At 46.9% G+C, this 17,652-nt stretch overlaps 1 long non-coding RNA gene across 1 annotated transcript; it reads right to left on the bottom strand.

Moving 5' to 3' along the window:
- Positions 1-15,261: 15,261 nt before the first annotated feature.
- Positions 15,262-16,831, bottom strand: LOC310882392. Its single transcript, XR_014572937.1, has 3 exons — positions 16,732-16,831; positions 15,930-16,124; positions 15,262-15,415 (listed from the first exon to the last, which is right to left on the bottom strand). It is a non-coding gene; the product is annotated as an uncharacterized lncRNA (long non-coding RNA).
- Between the last annotated feature and the right edge of the window lie 821 nt (positions 16,832-17,652).

Here is a 17,652-nt window from a genome sequence, read left to right as displayed (position 1 = left end):
GTACCAGTGCACTCTCTGGACTCACTGCACTGCATCCCCAGTGGTGCCAGTGCACTCTGTGGACTCACTGCAGTGCATCCCCAGTGGTGCCAGTACTCTCTCTGGACTCACAGCACTGCATCCCCAGTGGTGCCAATGCACTCTCTGGACTCACTGCACTGCATCCCCAGTGGTGCCAGTGCACTCTCTGGACTCACTGCACTGCATCCCCAGTGGTGCCAGTGCACTCTCTGGACTCACTGCACTGCATCCCCAGTGGTGCCAGTGCACTCTCTGGAGTCACTGCACTGCATCCCCAGTGGTGCCAGTGCACTCTCTGGACTCACTGCACTGCATCCCCAGTGGTGCCAGTGCACTCTCTGGACTTACAGCACTGCATCCCCATTGGTGCCAGTGCACTCTCTGGACTCACTGCGCTGCATCCCCATTGGTGCCAGTGCACTCTCTGGACTCACTGCAGTGCATCCCCAGTGGTGCCAGTGCACTCTCTGGACTCACTGCAGTGCATCCCCAGTGGTGCCAGGGCACTCTCTGGACTCACTGCAGTGCATCACCAGTGGTGCCAGGGCACTCTCTGGAGTCACTGCACTGCATCACCAGTGGTGCCAGTGCACTCTCTGGACTCACTGCACTGCATCCCCAGTGGTGCCGGTGCACTCTCTGGACTCACTGCAGTGCATCCCCAGTGGTGCCAGTGCACTCTCTGCAGTCTCTGCAGTGCATCCCCAGTGGTGCCAGTGCACTCTCTGGACTCACCGCAGTGCATCCAGAGTGGTGCCAGTGCACTCTCTGGACTCACTGCAGTGCATCCCCAGTGGTGCCAGTGCACTCTCTGGACTCACTGCAGTGCATCCCCAGTGGTGCCAGTGCACTCTCTGGACTCACTGCAGTACATCCCCAGTGGTGCCAGTGCACTCTCTGGACTCACTGCAGTGCATCCCCAGTGGTGCCAGTGCACTCTCTGGAGTCACTGCAGTGCATCCCCAGTGGTGCCAGTGCACTCTCTGGAGTCACTGCAGTGCATCCCCAGTGGTGCCAGTGCACTCTCTGGACTCACTGCACTGCATCCCCAGTGGTGCCAGTGCACTCTCTGGACTCACTGCACTGCATCCCCAGTGGTGCCAGTGCACTCTCTGGACTCACTGCACTGCATCCCCAGTGGTGCCAGTGCACTCTCTGGAGGCACTGCACTGCATCCCCAGTGGTGCCAGTGCACTCTGTGGACTCACTGTACTGCATCCCCAGGGTGCCAGTGCACTCTCTGGACTCACCGTACTGCATCCAGAGTGGTACCAGTGCGCTCTCTGGAGTCACTGCAGTGCTTCCCCAGTGGTGCCAGTGCACTCTCTGGACTCACTGCACTGCATCCCCAGTGGTGCCGGTACACTCTCTAGAGTCACTGCAGTGCATCCCCAGTGGTGCCAGTGCACTCTCTGGACTCACTGCAGTGCATCCCCTGTGGTGCCAATGCACTCTCTGGACTCACTGCACTGCATCCCCAAGGTGCCAGTGCACTCTCTGCACTCACTACACTGCATCCCCAGTGGTGCCAGTGCACTCTCTGGACTCACTGCACTGCATCCCCAGTGGTGCCAGTGCACTCTCTTGACTCACAGCAGTGCATTCCCAGTGGTGCCAGTGCACTCTCTGGACTCACTGCACTGCATCCCCAGTGGTGCCAGTGCACTATCTGGACTCAATACACTGCATCCCCAGTGGTGCCAGTTCACTCTCTGGACTCACTGCACTGCATCCCCAGTGGTGCCAGTGCACTCTCTGGACTCACTGCAGTGCATCCCCAGTGGTGCCAGTGCACTCTCTGGACTCATTGCACTGCATCCCCAGTGGTGCCAGTGCACTCTCTGGAGTCTCTGCAGTGCATCCCCAGTGGTGCCAGTGCACTCTGTGGACTCACTGTACTGCATACCCAGTGGTGCCAGTGCACTCTCTGGACTCACTGCAGTACATCCCCAATGGTGCCAGTGTACTCTCTGCACTCACTGCAGTGCATCCCCAGTGGTGCCAGTGCACTCTCTGGACTCACTGCAGTGCATCCCCAGTGGTGCCAGTTCACTCTCTGGAGTCACTGTACTGCATCCCCAGTGGTGCCAGTGCACTCTCTGGACTCACTGCACTGCATCCCCAGTGGTGCCAGTGCACTCTCTGGACTCACTGCACTGCATCCCCAGTGGTGCCAGTGCACTCTGTGGACTCACTGTACTGCATCCACAGTGGTGCCAGTGCACTCTCTGGACTCACCGCACTGCATCCAGAGTGGTGCCAGTGCACTCTCTAGAGTCACTGCAGTGCATCCCCAGTGGTGCCAGTGCACTCTCTGGACTCACTGCACTGCATCCCCAGTGCTGACAGTGCACTCTCTGGAGTCACTGCTCTGCATCCCCAGTGGTGCCAGTGCACTCTGTGGACTCACTGCACTGCATCCCCAGTGGTGCCAGTGCACTCTCTGGACTCACCGCACTGCATCCCCAGTGGTGCCAGTGCACTCTCTGGACTCACTGCTCTGCATCCCCAGTGGTGCCAGTGCACTCTCTGGACTCACTGCAGTGCATCCCCCGTGGTGCCAGTGCACTCTCTGGAGTCACTGCACTGCATCCCCAGTGGTGCCAGTGCACTCTCTGGACTCACTGCACTGCATCCCCAGTGGGGCCAGTGCACTCTATGTAGTCATTGCGCTGCATACCCAGTGGTGCCAGTGCACTCTCTGGACTCACTGCACTGCATCCCCAGTGGTGCCAGTGCACTCTCTGGACTCACTGCAGTGCATCCCCAGTGGTGCCAGTGCACTCTCTGGACTCACTGCACTGCATCCCCAGTGGTGCCAGTGCACTCTCTGGAGTCTCTGCAGTGCATCCCCAGTGGTGCCAGTGCACTCTGTGGACTCACTGTACTGCATCCCCAGTGGTGCCAGTGCACTCTCTGCACTCACAGCACTGCATCCCCAGTGGTGCCATTGCACTCTCTGGACTCACTGCAGTACATCCCCAATTGTGCCAGTGTACTCTCTGCACTCACTGCAGTGCATCCCCAGTGGTGCCAGTGCACTCTCTGGACTCACTGCACTGCATCCCCAGTGGTGCCAGTGCACTCTCTGGAGTCTCTGCAGTGCATCTCCAGTGGTGCCAGTGCACTCTCTGGACTCACTGCACTGCATCCCCAGTGGTGCCAGTGCACTCTCTGGACTAACTGAACTGCATCCCCAATTGATCCAGTGCACTCTCTGGACTCACTGCACTGCATCCCCAGTGGTGCCAGTGCTCTCTCTGGAGTCACTGCAGTGCATCCCCAGTGGTCCCAGTGCACTCTGTGGACTCACTGCACTGCATCCCCAGTGGTGCCAGTACTCTCTCTGGACTCACAGCACTGCATCCCCAGTGGTGCCAGTGCACTCTCTGGACTCACTGCACTGCATCCCCAGTGGTGCCAGTGCACTCTCTGGACTCACTGCACTGCATCCCCAGTGGTGCCAGTGCACTCTCTGTAGTCATTGCGCTGCATCCCCAGTGGTGCCAGTGCACTCTCTGGACTCACTGCACTGCATCACCAGTGGTGCCAGTGCACTCTCTGGAGTCACTGCAGTGCTTCCCCAGTGGTACCAGTGCACTCTCTGGACTCACTGCACTGCATCCCCAGTGGTGCCAGTGCACTCTCTGCAGTCTCTGCAGTGCATCTCCAGTGGTGCCAGGGCACTCTCTGGACTCACCGCACTGCATCCAGAGTGGTGCCAGTGCACTCTCTGGAGTCACCGGGGTGCATCCCCAGTGGTGCCAGTGCACTCTCTGGACTCACTGCAGTGCATCCCCAGTGGTGCCAGTGCACTCTCTGGACTCACTGCAGTACATCCCCAATGGTGCCAGTGTACTCTCTGGACTCACTGCAGTGCATCCCCAGTGGTGCCAGTGCACTCTCTGGACTCACTGCAGTGCATCCCCAGTGGTGCCAGTTCACTCTCTGGAGTCACTGCAGTGCATCCCCAGTGGTGCCAGTGCACTCTCTGGACTCACTGCACTGCATCCCCAGTGGTGCCAGTGCACTCTCTGGAGTCACTGCACTGCATCCCCAGTGGTGCCAGTGCACACTCTGGACTCACTGCACTGCATCCCCAGTGGTGCCAGTGCACTCTCTGGAGGCACTGCAGTGCATCCCCAGTGGTGCCAGTGCACTCTGTGGACTCACTGTACTGCATCCCCAGGGTGCCAGTGCACTCTCTGGACTCACCGTACTGCATCCAGAGTGGTACCAGTGCGCTCTCTGGAGTCACTGCAGTGCTTCCCCAGTGGTGCCAGTGCACTCTCTGGACTCACTGCACTGCATCCCCAGTGGTGCCGGTACACTCTCTAGAGTTACTGCAGTGCATCCCCAGTGGTGCCAGTGCACTCTCTGGAGTCTCTGCAGTGCATCTCCAGTGGTGCCAGGGCACTCTCTGGACTCACTGCACTGCATCCCCAGTGGTGCCAGTGCACTCTCTGGACTCACTGCACTGCATCCCAAGTGGTGCCAGTGCACTCTGTGGACTCACTGTACTGCATCCCCAGTGGTGCCAGTGCACTCTCTGGACTCACTGCAGTGCATCCCCAGTGGTGCCAGTTCACTCTCTGGAGTCACTGCAGTGCATCCCCAGTGGTGCCAGTGCACTCTCTGGACTCACTGCACTGCATCCCCAGTGGTGCCAGTGCACTCTCTGGAGTCACTGCACTGCATCCCCAGTGGTGTCAGTGCACTCTCTGGACTCACTGCACTGCATCCCCAGTGGTGCCAGGGCACTCTCTGGAGGCACTGCAGTGCATCCCCAGTGGTGCCAGTGCACTCTGTGGACTCACTGTACTGCATCCCCAGGGTGCCAGTGCACTCTCTGGACTCACCGCACTGCATCCAGAGTGGTGCCAGTGCACTCTCTGGACTCACTGCACTGCATCCCCAGTGGTGCCAGTGCACTCTCTGGACTCACTGCACTGCATCCCCAGTGGTGCCAGTGCACTCTCTGGACTCACTGCACTGCATCCCAAGTGGTGCCAGTGTACTCTCTGGACTCACTGCACTGCATCCCCAGTGGTGCCAGTGCACTCTCTGGACTCACTGCACTGCATCCCCAGTGGTGCCAGTGCACTCTCTGTAGTCATTGCGCTGCATCCCCAGTGGTGCCAGTGCAATCTCTGGACTCACTGCACTGCATCCCCAGTGGGGCCAGTGCACTCTCTGGAGTCACTGCACTGCATCCCCAGTGGTGCCAGTGCACTCTCTGGACTCACTGCACTGCATCCCCAGTGGTGCCAGTGCACTCTCTGGACTCACTGCAGTGCATCCCCAGTGGTGCCAATTCACTCTCTGGACTCACTGCACTGCATCCCCAAGGTGCAAGTGCACTCTCTGCACTCACTGCAGTGCATCCCCAGTGGTGCCAGTGCACTCTCTGGACTCACTGCACTACATCCCCAGTGGTGCCAGTGCACTATCTGGACTCACTGCACTGCATCCCCAGTGCTGACAGTGCATTCTCTAGACTCACTGCACTGCATCCCCAGTGGTGCCAGTGCACTCTCTGGACTAAGTGAACTGCATCCCCAATTGATCCAGTGCACTCTGTGGACTCACTGCACTGCATCACCAGTGGTGCCAGTGCACTCTCTGGACTCACTGCAGTGCATCCCCAGTGGTCCCAGTGCACTCTGTGGACTCACTGTACTGCATCCACAGTGGTGCCAGTGCACTCTCTGGACTCACCGCACTGCATCCAGAGTGGTGCCAGTGCACTCTCTGGACTCACTGCACTGCATCCCCACTGGTGCCTTTGCACTCTCTGGTCTCACTGCACTGCATCCCCATAAGTTCAAACGCTGCTTTATTTATTTATTTAAATGCCATTTTTCTTATTTAGAAGGATTTCCATAGGGTGACAGGCCTTTAATGACACTCACGACTCAGAAACATTTGCCGATGCAGTCAAACGGTGTCTATTAACGCGATGCACTGAAGTTAATTGGTATTAAAAATGAGCCAAAACGAAAGGCAAGTATCTGCGTGTCCAGCAGAATGACAGCGATCATCACCATTTGATCAACCTTCCCTGTGAGGTCTATCTGCAAGTTACTTTGAGGTAGTGCTAGAAAGAAGCGGTTAGTCCAGAGCATCCCTGCAAAAAGAAACATGCACGGCTTAAGTACCATTTACTCTTTTGGTATCCTTTTAAGTCTTTTTACCCGTTTCGGACTCCTGCCTTTTCCCGGCTCACTGATGACAGCATTAGTAGCCCCTCAAGCTACTGTTCTACAGCCTTTCCCATCAGTGAAGAGATAGGAAAAACCCCACTACTTCTTGGAAGAGAAAACCAGCAGGTTTTTGAATAAAAGCACTCTCTGTTGCAGCTAGGTACAACGAAAAGAGTTTATGAAATCATTACGGGACATTCTTGTAGAAAACTTCCTCAAGCTTGGAAGAAAAAAAAACATTTCAGCTAAGTAAAACAGAAAATAACTGGAAGAAGTGAAGTCTGGTGGTGTTGGAAAAGTTGCTTCAAAGACTTGTTTAATTAAAAAGAAGGAAAAAAGCAAGTTCCTACTGCAATCCCATCTTTGTCAAACTGATGGCGGGCACCAGTACGATGTGTTCAGCTAACACAGGCTGGAAGTTGTAACTGCAGCTGTGAAGTTTACCCAGTAAAAAGACTCCGCAAAGCATTGTAGCAGTTCCGATGCAATCACTGCTTCCTGAATTTGTGACTCACGGTTAACACGGCAGTACAGGAAGAAGTCTGGCATTCACTGTGCTCTTACGGTAAAGAATCTGCCCTGCGCACACCATCCCAAGCCAGGTATGCGCTCCTAACAGGAAAGGACGATAGGCTGATAAGTCTCAGCAGAGGGAAAAAGACATCAGAGAACTACTTTATAACAGCAGCACGCGGGCTGCAACCAACGTTCTCTTCCTCTCATCATTTTCATTTCTGTGGACTCCAAGAGAATACACTCCCAACATTTTTCAGCTCTGGAGAACAAACAGCCCAACCAATCTCATTCACTGAACTACAAAACTGGTATTTTCACTATCTAGTCCGGAAAAGGAGGCGCACGTCTCTAACGTACAGTGTAGAGACCTTGTTAATAGGCAAAGTCTGCATAAAATAGGTGGCCACAGCCTGATTTTCTGACGTTCAGGGCCTTGGGTCACACACCACCACAGCATCAGACTTAATGAAGTCACCAATCTATGTGGGCCCCTCGTTACACAGGTCACATGTTATGGACCAACCTCTCAAAGGCCAAAAACCAGCACTGATACTGCCGGGCCAACACATATCTGTAGCATCCCATTTCTGGGTGACAACACAATGAATGTTTCCACAAAGTACTCGATGCAACCTAACTACTGTGTTTGGTGATGCAAAGCAAGCCGTGTCAAAGCAGCGTAGCACCCAGGCACATTCCTGGAAGATGTTTTGCTGCTCACGTTGAAGAAAATAGATAAAAAAATCCTGTGCAGTTTGCACTTCTGAGCTCAAGTACCACAGCTATGCACTACAATTGAAGTGGCATCAAAGCTTGTAAGGTTTTGAAGCTTCAGCACTGCCATCCAAATTCAAGGAGGCTGCATCTATTATCTTGAATTTGCCCCAGCTCAGTCCCCTGAAACAATTCCATAGACACGTACAAGCAACCCTTTTCCCACCCAGATTCTTTGCTTCATCTATTGCACCTCTACCTTGTGTCATATTCTTATTAATCTGCCCCTCAAAAGACTCCCTGGCTCACACAAAGAAGCAACCCAACAAATCCCTGTTCCCAGCCACGTTGCTTTCATGCTTTGGGAAGAGTTAACTGCAACAGCTCTAACTGTGATGCCACCTCACCCCCTCCACCTATGTGAGGTTCTTTGCCTTCTGTCTCCTCCTACGTCTACACCTGCACTAGAACCAGGAAGAATGTGCTTCCTACAATACTCCAAGAGCCTCTTCTGTTTCAGGATGTCATCATTTCAATTCAGGACTGAAAGTATTCCTAGCAAAAACCCAACAGCTAATAGCTAACAGAAGCAGTTGCTGGTGATCAGCTACAAGTAACCTGGAAGTACTGAGGAGTCACAAAAGAGAATTTGCATTACATTTAAGAACAGCATGCAGCTTAGGACCACTGCTTTCACTGACTACACTAAGCCATAAAAAAGAATTGGATTCTTACCTGCCATCACAGCAATTATGGTTTATGTTGCCCCCAAAACACACACGGCAGTACCAGAACTGTGTCAACTAGCTTTAACAGCTTCCCCAGCTATTAAGTACAGTAATTTCTGCTTCCTTTTTTTTCTTGGAGGAATATTCTTTTGTTTCCAGCCTCACTTACTTATTATACACACTGTTAATTAGCAACTATTTCTCCATACTCATAGGGTTATGGAGTCCCTATGACTGGAAAAGACTCTGTACCCTTCAAGATAAAGAACAGCATAAAGGCAGCAACTCGCAAGACTGCTCTAGCTTAAAGCAAAGCTTTCCTCATTGCTCTCATCTCCTTTGACTTGAGTACTGTCATCCTTCTACCAGAGCTTTAAAAACTTCATTACCACGAATGAAGGAAGACCAGAGCAATCAGAGAGGGTAGCAGAGGGTATAACTTAAGGAGCTGTTACTAGGATTTTTTTGTTGTTCCTGGTGGACTATTTTTCTCCTTGCCAGCAAGGAGGGAAAACCAGCAAGTTGTTTTCTCCAAGATTTTTTTTTTTTTAGGTTTAAGAACACGGATTATGTTGTAGCAATTTCTTCGCTGTAAAACGTCAGCTGAGAAGTCTAACAGTAAGAAGGGCAAGGGAAAACTGAATGCTGATGCAGAGAGTGCCAGCAGACATCATCCTCATTCCACGGGATGTTTGTAGCTATGGCAGTTGAAGTCTACACTTCCATATGCTTAACATACCCTATTTATAAGCCAATTTTAGCTGACCTAGCATGTATCAGTAGTACAGTTAGAGCCAGCAGCCTGCAGGAAAAAGTGGGCACAGGTGTTTCCATAGCAAGGCCTGTGAGTGTCTCCCATACATACTTCCAGTCTAAGCAAGCACATGAAAGGCTTGGCTTGTCGCTTACCTAAGGAACCAGGAAAACAAGGGGAAGCTAGATTTTGCTTGTGTCCTAATGCCCATATAAAAATAAAGACAGATGAAATACCCTTACTACCTTGTTAAATTCCATAAGCCGGAAGAGAACGTGCTGTACACAGGTACAAGTAAAATCTCTTGCTGGCAGGTTTGCAGAAACAAATTTTTTATTTACACAGGCAAGTCTATCTTTAGACCCCATTTACCTCTTTACATTTCTCGAATATTTACATGACTTCATGATGCTCCAAGAAGGGAGTGATGAACAAAAAGATTACAGAAACTGTCAAAAGCATAGCAAAAAAAACCCAACCTATCATTGTGCTTTAAAACTTATGAGCTAGAATAATGTAGAAGAAATGTAGTTTTAGCACTTTGGTCCTAACGGTCATGCTCTAGAAGACACTTAAATAGCAGAGGGGATTTCAGAAGTGACCGTATCCAGAGGTTGCCAGTGACAATTCATGAGTGAATCGTAGAGTTCTTCGCTTGTCTCCGTGAATTGTCTGTTCATTTCATCAACATCCAAGTAGAGCTGTGGATCTGAAAATAAAAGCCTGGTAAGTCCAAGTATCAAATCTGAGGCATGCACACAAAAAAACTTCATGTGAAATGGCTAATAAAATGTATTTTAAGCTAAGTGTAATAAGCTATTAGATCTACTAATTTTAGTGAGGTATTTAGTCCTCTAAAATTTTGAGCCTCACAACTCCAACTTTTGGGAATTTGTATATTAGAAGGCTGGGACTAGAACTGTCTTTCAAGATAAAGACAAAGACAATGTTTAAGATAGTAAAGATAACGTTTACGGATAATCAGCCATGAAACCCTCCCAAGAGTCATTTAATTCACTTCTACGGCAATACACGTTACATAGGATAGTTTCTAAACACTAACACAAAATGCCTCCACGTGAGGTACTTTGCAAACCTTCCAGGACACAAATATGTTTTGTACCGTATTTGTAAGTGCAAGCTGAATCCTCCTTTTGGAATCTGCAACATAAGCTTTTACCTCAGGGTGGAGAACAAAGCTTTTGCATATTACTGAGTTTCTAATATAAAATCTGTTTAGCGGAACCAATACAAAGAACAAAATTCTGTCTTAGACCATTTTCAAATGGGAATGAAGGCACAGGTACAAGAAACCTGCTGCGAAGCATTGACAGTGTCCCGTTTTACTTGATGCGGTCAGTGTATGCTGTATCAGCTTTAAAACCCCAGCTGATTGCAGATCAACCCCACAGAGGTTTGACCTCAGCTGAACTTTCAAGATGTTCTTCATCCAGTAGAGGTTGGCTTGTATTGTTAAAAGGCACAAGGATGGCTAAACTCAAGTGACAATGATAGAACCCTTATTACCGTCAGTAATTAGGTCATCACCGATTGCAGTCATAACTGAAGATTCCTGAAAGACAGAAAAGGCTAAGTTTAATCATAACTCATTTCAGAAAGCATCACAGATTCAAAGTGCTGCAGTCTCAACCCATTCCTTCTTCCTACAACTACAAGGATAGATGGCATTTTATCTACTTATTTTTAGAAGAAAGCCAATATTACAGTACAGGTTGGAAGGGACCTCCGGAGGTCACAACTAATACATTGACCACGATAAGACCACTTACAACAACTGTTTAATTTGCTTTAAGCAAAGCAAATCAGAAGAACAGGAACAGAAGAAGCGTACGCAATTATGCTGTCAAAACCATTCTTTGGTATGCGTGAACAAATAATGGTGTATAAATCACTAATTCTATGGATTTACTATTTAAGCACTTAAATACAAACACCTCTGAATGGAATCTGCTCTTTTAACTTCACACTAAGCAGAAAGCATGTTTTCAACTTCGGATTCTTTTTGCTGATTCACACAAATCTGTACAACATATTATCTGTGAAATATTTTCTTTACAGCAAGCGTGCACTATCTTTACCTCAAAAACAGCTGGAGCCATTAAAGAATCTCCTAAAGAGCAGTCTCCAACAGCTTGCATGCTGTCATAGGGAGCATAGGAGCTGTAGTTGTAGTCAGCGTAAGCATCGTAACTCCGCTGCGAGTAGTAGTTCTGGTAATCTTGGCAATAAGCATTATAGTTGTATGACTGGTACCGCTGCAATTCTGCTTTCAGTCTGAAACATGAGAAGTTGCATACAGTCAGAGAACAAGAGACTGTAAACCCAGTTCTGAACTTAAACAATTTGTCAGCTTACATACTTCAAAGCTTAAAAGGAAGCTTTCCTAAACAGTCACCTAAGTGACAGCTTAAGTCACAGCTCAAAACCTCATTTCTATAGAAGCAAGCATCCTCACCTTTGCCAATACCAGAAGGAATTGTTGTCATGGATTAACTCCAGAGCCTTGACATGGTTACCTGTACACATCAAGTATTTTTAGCGTTGGCATAAGCAAGCTGCTGCTAAGTCTCTGTGCTTTGCTAAAGATTGATTTAAGACCAGAGACATTTATCAAGCACAGCTGCTTTAAAGATGCAGTCTTAACCCTTCTATCTTTTGTTTGGTTAATTACTAGATCTTATTTCCAGAAAGAAGTGAATGGAGTCAGATTATCCATTTCAAAGAAGCATCTGACACTGCCTGTCAGTTTGCCATGTCTACCTCCACCTGCTCTGTTTTTTTGTTTGTTTAAAGTCCATTAAACATTCAACAGCTGCCAACTATACCGCTCAGGTGAAGTCAGTCTTGCTTAACAACACAATCGCGATTCTCCAGCATGACGCCTTATTATTAGTGGGAGAATTACAAAATACGCTGGTTCTTAAGAAGAAAGGGCCAGCTGATTAGCTTTCACTACTTTCCCTTTCAAGATTTTCTCAGGGGCAGCTTCAGACTAATGACAAGAACCAAGACAAGTGCTATCTGTACTAAAACTGAGGTACACTGCATAAAGAACATTCAGATAACCCAGCTGCATATTCAAAAAAATCCGCTGTTTAGACTTGTCTTCACTGATTCTGTACAGGCAGACCTCCTGTGTCTGCAGTGCCCAGTTTCTCTGACTTGAATTGGGGATGCAGAGAAGTGAGTTCTATGCTTTTGGGGAAGAATACAAGCTGAAGGCATTCTGAAATAGCTTCCAAACTCAGCAAACTTGAGGGACAAACTAATCCAATGGCTGGGTATTTCAATGCTAAGAGAGCACGGTACTCAGCCATTCAGAAACGTATTACTGATGTGTATTTTAATACCTACATTTGTTTCAATACTGCAAAGCTACACAAGTTCTAATAAAGAGGTAATCCATTGTCTTGTTACTGTAGTAAACAAACAGAAGATACATCACCTTAGGTCTTCTGCTTCCAACTGCACTCTTCCTACATACAGTTGTGTAGGGAAGGAAAATCTGAAAATACTGTTGACGTTCTTCTGGATAGCCGAAGCAAGAAAACATGTTTGTGGCTTATTCTTGTTTTCAAAATAAAACAATATTAATTTAATCAAAAAATTTTGGCAAAGAAGTTTGGACAGTGCTCTCTTGGAGAAGAGCATTTCCATTCTAAAGCAGAAGGAGGCAACATTTGCAGAATTATGCTAGGTAAACAGAAACAGAAGTGTCATTTTTTACTATTTAACAGAACACACAAGCTAACCTCATGAACATACTGAAATTGTTTATATGAAGTCCTGTTTTGTCAGTATCCTGAATCAAAGTTCATCAAATTTGGTATCAATTCTTTAACCGTTCAGAGACCTGAATTGCCTTAAATAAGTGATAGAACTGAGCCGGTAGAGTAAGAAACCCTCTCAGGAAGTGCTAAGCTTTAAACTCCCCATTGCCCTAAGCTCATGAAAAGCAAAGAATAGCATTCTAAACCTGTTCTAGTAATAACGCCTTTGGCTTTCCCCCTGCGTTCCCATTTTTCCCCCCCACTTCTTTCCTGTCAACCCACTATAAAACTAGTTATGTGCTTCTCTCAAACTAGAGGGAAAGCTCTAAGAACAAGAACTCCCTAGCATATAAAACCACTTGTTGTCCCTTCTACCTTATGCAGGCCCAAACCTGAAAATATTTATCAATGCATTCAGCTTTGCTACTGTTGAGAAACAAGGCTGGTTACAATGGCAGCTAAGCCCAAGTTGCGCTGTCTGGCTAGACTTAACAGTTGGATTCCCCCAGCCATCCTGAAGCAGGTTGATGAATCCAGGGAGTCAAAACATAGGACTTCTGCATTTCTGGTTTTGTAGACTGCATCCTGTGTACAGCCACTACAGCAAGGGCCACAGACTTTCCAAAGGCAGAGCTACAAGAATCTGATTATTTAGAATAACTGTATCAATGCACAACTCCTTGGTTACCTTTTAGAAATTCCTATGCTCAGCCGGATTCCTTTTCCCCCCAGACCTGGTGCGTTCTGGCAGTCTTGCAGTGCCCTCATCTGATCACCTTGCTCACCAAATCTGACATAGGCATACCCTCTACTATTTTCAAAAGGGAGAAAACCAATTCTGGTATGCATAACAGTTACAAAGCTAACGAATTCAGTTTCTGTCTTCTACAAAAAACAGAAGATAGCAGCTACTATAGCTTCTATTACTTAAGCAACCTCTCTGGCATGTGCACGTGCACAGAAAAGGCTTTCACCAAATTAAAAAACTTGGGCCAGAAGCAAAAAGCTTATTCCTTGGTAGCATTAAGATGCAACTCACTGAGAGCCAGCAAAACAATACATTTTAAGTGCTCTCTGCGTAAGTAATCAGATTCCATATTTCTGCATATACAGCAGTTAATCAGTTAGCACTAACCCACTCCTTTTGGAGCCACAAACTTTATTGGTCACAAACACCAAGAGCTGGCTGTAATTATCTGAACCAGTATTAACCGGTACCTCTGAACTCTTCAAACAAAAATATCTTTCAGGTGCTCTTAGAAGAACAACATCAATTGCCTGCAACAATTTGATGGCTTTGCTAAACGGAGCACTGAAAAGCACAGTGGTACAGTTTCTTTTGTAGCCTGTTCAGAAATTATAGCCCCATGCCTACAGCTTCAAATCAGGCCAAGCTTACCAGCCCAACTCTTACAGCTTAAGTTCACTGCACTCGAATGCCTTCAAGACGTGCTTTTAGGAGCCATGGAGAAGAACCCTCTGGTAAGACCACCATTATAAAGTACTGAGTGTTGTTTTACACTTAAAATAGAACTATCTGTTACAGTCATTCATCAGCTTTCCCTAGGCTGCTGCTCTCTCACTACTGAATGTGATCCTGCTTTCAGTTTCCCACTAACTTTTTCCCCCAGCGTTTATGGCCTCTTTTCATCTACGACACTTTTAAGGGACTACACCGTGTTGAAAAATGCTGGTTAACATTTCCTTTTACACAAGGTGCCTCATCGAATTTTCCTGACTAAACCAAACCCCAGAACCTTAACTAGAAGAGGAAGCACACAAACACACACGCCTCCCTGGCCACCATATCTCCCCAAAACATATCTGTTCAGTAACAGACCAACTGTAAGAATACTGCGATTAAAATCAGTATAGCTCTATACACTGCTTTTGTTCGGGATTACTAGCTAATGTCCTTCCCCTTACCCCTTCTGGAATTAATACTGAATTCTGTACTCCAAAACGCGGTTCTTAAGTCATACAAATGACATTTAACAATCAGAATTTTTCCACACAGTGATCCTCAATAAAAACTTCAATCCTCTACTGCAGTCTTTCAACAAATTAAAGGAATACAAAACTGGCTAATAACTGTTCAGTGATTTTTGGACCTTTGTAGCACTAGAGTAACAGCAGTACACTCTGCAGCATAGTTGCAAGTACGTGGGAATAATCTCTTTTTTTCTCTGAAAGGTGTGAGGCCTCTATTTCACCCTACTAAAGATTTTACCACCAACTGTACTGCTAGCATTGAGACACTGCAACTTCTGTGCTTGTATGAGATGCAGGACAGGTTCCTTAAGGTGTCGCAATTTTTTGTCTAAACCTAGTGTTGAGATCAAAAAAGGGATTGCTACTAATTGCGTACGTATCAATAACCAGGACAGAAGACATGCTGCATATAGGAATTAAACTTTTTCTAAAGCTCTAGTACATGAACATATCAAATCCCGCAGATTTTTTCTAGTATGGTTTCAGAGGTCTTACTTGATGGACATAAGCGCACAAGTGAAGACAAAAGATACTCTGTTTACCTGAAGTACTGGTTTGCAAGTACTGCTTCTCTTCTGTCCTTCCCAAAATAAACTGTGAGGCAGCTGCAGACTCTGCACCTGAACACTCTGAGTGAACACCGAATGTAAATGATGGCAAGGCAGCATTTTGTGGACGCAGCCGCAGCACCAAAACCTGCAGAAATAAGTGAATGTCAAGTCCGTAACCCACGGTGTATCTGCAGTACGTGAAGGTTTGAACTACGTTCTAGTCCTGATCTTTCCAGTCAAAACTGTTTAACAAACAACCCACCAAACAGTAAAACAAACAAGAAAACCCCATGCTTCCTCTCTACATAAAACTTTTCACAACTGTGTTTTCTGCCCACCACCTGGCTTTAAAAAGTATACGAACTTCTTTGACAGATCATGTTTTTAGTCTGAACTCCAAATGAACAACGTGTAGGGCATGTAAAGAACAAGCACGTCATTAATGAAAGCTTTTCTCTAAAAAGGATAAACTTATTCTTGGGGAAAAGTGTGGAAACAGATGTTATCTAGGCAATATTCCTACAGGAAAAACGAATAATTTTGCCACACCTCAAAGGAAAAAATAATTGTGCTTAACAGGTAAGAAAATAAAAAAAATCAGAGCAAACCAAAAAATAAATCACAGAATATGCATCCTCATTTTAATCATTAAGTATTACCTCTGAGCTCTGCTTTGGTGCTTGGCTTTGCACTTTCACAGGCTACACACTTCGTGGCCTCTGCTTTGTTTTGAACCAAGCAGGTCTCCCAATCCCAGCTTCCTTCGGGCTTCTTGAATTTGTCTAAATCCAGAAATTCTCCAGAAGGAGCAGAAAATGCAGATGCACTGCTACTGGTCACAGGTGTTGGACCCTCTGTGAGACAAACAAGACAGTTAACCATCCTGTTTGAACATGAACTATAAAATGAACATTAACTTTTAAATTTGATTTGTCAAATCCCACAGAAATGTTCAAAATTACTCCACAACTCCCCCCCCCCCGCCCCTGAAAAAAATAAAAGCCACCAAAAACCCACAAAGAAACAAACAAACAAACAAAAAAACCAGAGTGGAACTCAAAGCTTCCAAACAACACACAACTCTGTTCAGCACACAAGCTTCTGCTGCTGTTGACGACAGTGTAACCTCCATAAAGAGGCCTGACAGGTGCCTTTTAAAAAAAAGGTGCCTTTTAAGAGAGAAGCAGAAGATAACGCTTCAAATTCAAAACCGGAAAGACAAGAATGGCTCTTCCCTTCCACAGCACACGCAGAAAACTTTTATCCTAGTATTACTTGCATCGCTCTTCCTCCTGACAAGTGCAACGTAACCGTGCAATTCACTGCACCATGGTCACAGTAAACCCCTCATTTCCAAAATTCCTCCTTGCAATGGCAAGAGCCTCAGACAAAGATGCCGACTGACCGCTCAGAGGTTGGAAGTCCAAGAGAATCAACTCTGTCTGAAATCCATTATCTTACCTCATGAAATTTCAGTATTACCGCACAGGATGAATACAAAAGCCCGGTCTAGTCCATCTTAATTTGTTTCTTCCAGGATATATTTGCACAGGTGTTTTTCGATGTAATGGCATGTTAAATGACATTTAGAGTCAAAGTTAGAATTAGAATCGTATTTTAAAAACAATACAACCACGCTCAAAATCAATTACGGTCACACACAATGGGAAACAACCCAGTACTGCCCTGAAGAAGTTACCCAGCGGGTCACTCGCTTTCTTGAAGCCTACCACTGACCTTCATAGGCATCTCTCTGCTTTAGCTTAAGACTAGTTAAGACTACACTGTCTTGAAATCTGGCTTCACATCTCCCCGCAATTACATACAAACGGTGAGTAGAGGCATTTTGGACACATTCTGTAATTTTTTTTACTTATTTTTTGAAAGAGAAAAACGCAGTCATTTTTAACTCTTTCTATGGAGTTCTCATTTTCGCCAGTGAAAAATCACTATGTTGTTTTTAAATTAAGTCACCCACTTCAGCCATCTTCCCTCACCAGCTGCAAAGCCGGGGGTATCTGCATTGATCCAGCTCCGTACTAATACATTTCACAATCAGTTCAATTTATGCGACAGGCTGGAACCTGGGCTGAGACCTCTGAAGTGCCTGTAAACCAATCCTGCAGACAGCCACTAACCCATCAACCGTACCTGGGAATCGTGTTGCTTAAAATATTCCATATATGCAACGTACTTTTATTCTGTACAAGATTCACAGAGGCTAGGATGGAAACAACAGGAAAAAAAGGACCATACCTGGTTTCTCAGACTGACAGGCTACACATTTGTTATCTTCCGTCTTATTTGGTACAAGGCATATTCCACAGTCCCAAGAGCCTTTCGCCTTCTTAAATTTGTCTCCAAAGCCCAGAGTGGCTGTTG

The sequence above is a fragment of the Anser anser genome (genome assembly GCF_964211835.1).
Source record: "Anser anser genome assembly, chromosome: 16".
Classification (NCBI taxonomy): domain Eukaryota; kingdom Metazoa; phylum Chordata; class Aves; order Anseriformes; family Anatidae; genus Anser; species Anser anser.
The sequence above is the reverse complement of the archived record's forward strand: the minus strand, read 5'-3'. Positions and strand labels throughout refer to the sequence as shown.